Consider the following 2,500-nt stretch of genomic DNA (forward strand, 5'->3'; position numbering starts at 1 on the left):
GGGGCTGGCCGCCCTCTGTCAGGCTCCCCCGCCTGCCCTGGGGCAGGCCGGGGTGCCGAGGGCGCCCCCCGCACACCTGCGGGGCTGGCCGCCCCTCTGTCAGGCTCCCCCGCCTGCCCTGGGGCAGGCCGGGGTGCCGAGGGCTCAGCCCGCACACCTGCGGGGCTGGCCGCCCTCTGTCAGGCTCCCCCGCCTGCCCTGGGGCAGGCCGGGGTGCCCGAGGGCGCCCCCCGCACACCTGCGGGGCTGGCCGCCCTCTGTCAGGCTCCCCCGCCTGCCCTGGGGCAGGCCGGGGTGCCGAGGGCTCAGCCCGCACAGCTGCGGGGCTGGCCGCCCTCTGTCAGGCTCCCCGCCTGCCCTGGGGCAGGCCGGGGTGCCGAGGGCGCCCCCCGCACACCTGCGGGGCTGGCCGCCCTCTGTCAGGCTCCCCCGCCTGCCCTGGGGCAGGCCGGGGTGCCGAGGGCGCCCCCCGCACACCTGCGGGGCTGGCCGCCCTCTGTCAGGCTCCCCGCCTGCCCTGGGACAGGCCGGGGTGCCGAGGGCTCAGCCCGCACACCTGCGGGGCTGGCCGCCCTCTGTCAGGCTCCCCCGCCTGCCCTGGGGCAGGCCGGGGTGCCGAGGGCGCCCCCCGCACACCTGCGGGGCTGGCCGCCCTCTGTCAGGCTCCCCCGCCTGCCCTGGGACAGGCCGGGGTGCCGAGGGCGCCCCCCGCACACCTGCGGGGCTGGCCGCCCTCTGTCAGGCTCCCCCGCCTGCCCTGGGGCAGGCCGGGGTGCCGAGGGCGCCCCCCGCACACCTGCGGGGCTGGCCGCCCTCTGTCAGGCTCCCCCGCCTGCCCTGGGGCAGGCCGGGGTGCCGAGGGCGCCCCCCCGCACAGCTGCGGGGCTGGCCGCCCTCTGACAGGCTCCCTGCGTGCCTGGGGAGAGGCCACCCCTGTTTCGGCCTCTCCCTCGTACCCGGGACCACGCCACCGTGACTCGGCCTGCCCACGTGCCTGGGACAAAGCCACCCGAGTTTCGGTCCTGCCACATACCCGGGACCACACCACTCCAGAATCGGTCCTCCCACATACCCGGGACCACACCACTCGACTTTCGGTACTCCCACATACCCGGAGATACGCCACCGCAACTTCCGTACCCGGTGCCTGCAAGGGAGCGAACCTGGAATCAAGCCCAGCTTGTGGAGCTCTGCCTGGGCTTGAGCGGGGTGGATTCCTCCCCTTAAAAGCTCCATGAAAACGAAAAGTCTTTTTTTCACCCCGGGAGCGCTCTCAGGCGGTTGCATGCCTCCTGCTAGGCCTGGGCCAAGCCTCCAGGCTTGTGAAAAGGGGAAAAGCACCACAGCAGCGGCGTCTGAGGCACCCGGCTCCCGGTTCGACCGCGAGCAGTGCTTTCGGTTCAGACAGGGGGATCCAAGCCTCCCTGCCCGGGAAATATGCCCCCCGCCTGGGGATGGACTCCGGCCATGCCCCCTGCTGCAGACTTAAGCCCCCTTCCGATTATTTAGACCCATTCAGCGCCGTCCAGCGGGCCGGCCACCTGGTCACCCCGACAGATTCGGGACGCCTGGTCACCCGCTGGACTTAGTCTTTTTTACGATCGGCTTTAAAGGGGCCTGGTCACCCGGGGGACTTAGTCTTTTTTACGATCGGCTTTATAGGGGCCTGGTCACCCGGGGGACTTAGTCTTTTTTACGATCGGCTTTATAGGGGCCTGGTCACCCGGGGGACTTAGTCTTTTTTACGATCGGCTTTATAGGGGCCTGGTCACCCGGGGGACTTAGTCTTTTTTACGATCGGCTTTAAAGGGGCCTGGTCACCCGGGGGACTTAGTCTTTTTTACGATCGGCTTTATAGGGGCCTGGTCACCCGGGGGACTTAGTCTTTTTTACGATCGGCTTTATAGGGGCCTGGTCACCCGGGGGACTTAGTCTTTTTTACGATCGGCTTTATAGGGGCCTGGTCACCCGGGGGACTTAGTCTTTTTTACGACCGGCTTTATAGGGGCCTGGTCACCCGGGGGACTTAGTCTTTTTTACGATCGGCTTTATAGGGGCCTGGTCACCCGGGGGACTTAGTCTTTTTTACGATCGGCTTTTCGGAGGCCTGGTCACCCGGGGGACTTAGTCTTTTTTACGATCGGCTTTATAGGGGCCTGGTCACCCGGGGGACTTAGTCTTTTTTACGATCGGCTTTATAGGGGCCTGGTCACCCGGGGGACTTAGTCTTTTTTACGACCGGCTTTATAGGGGCCTGGTCACCCGGGGGACTTAGTCTTTTTTACGATCGGCTTTTCGGAGGCCTGGTCACCCGGGGGACTTAGTCTTTTTTACGATCGGCTTTATAGGGGCCTGGTCACCCGGGGGACTTAGTCTTTTTTACGATCGGCTTTATAGGGGCCTGGTCACCCGGGGGACTTAGTCTTTTTTACGACCGGCTTTATAGGGGCCTGGTCACCCGGGGGACTTAGTCTTTTTTACGATCGGCTTTATAGGGGCC

Source organism: Atractosteus spatula, unplaced genomic scaffold (assembly GCF_055471065.1).
Source record: "Atractosteus spatula isolate fAtrSpa1 unplaced genomic scaffold, fAtrSpa1.hap1 Scaffold_216, whole genome shotgun sequence".
NCBI lineage: Eukaryota > Metazoa > Chordata > Actinopteri > Semionotiformes > Lepisosteidae > Atractosteus > Atractosteus spatula.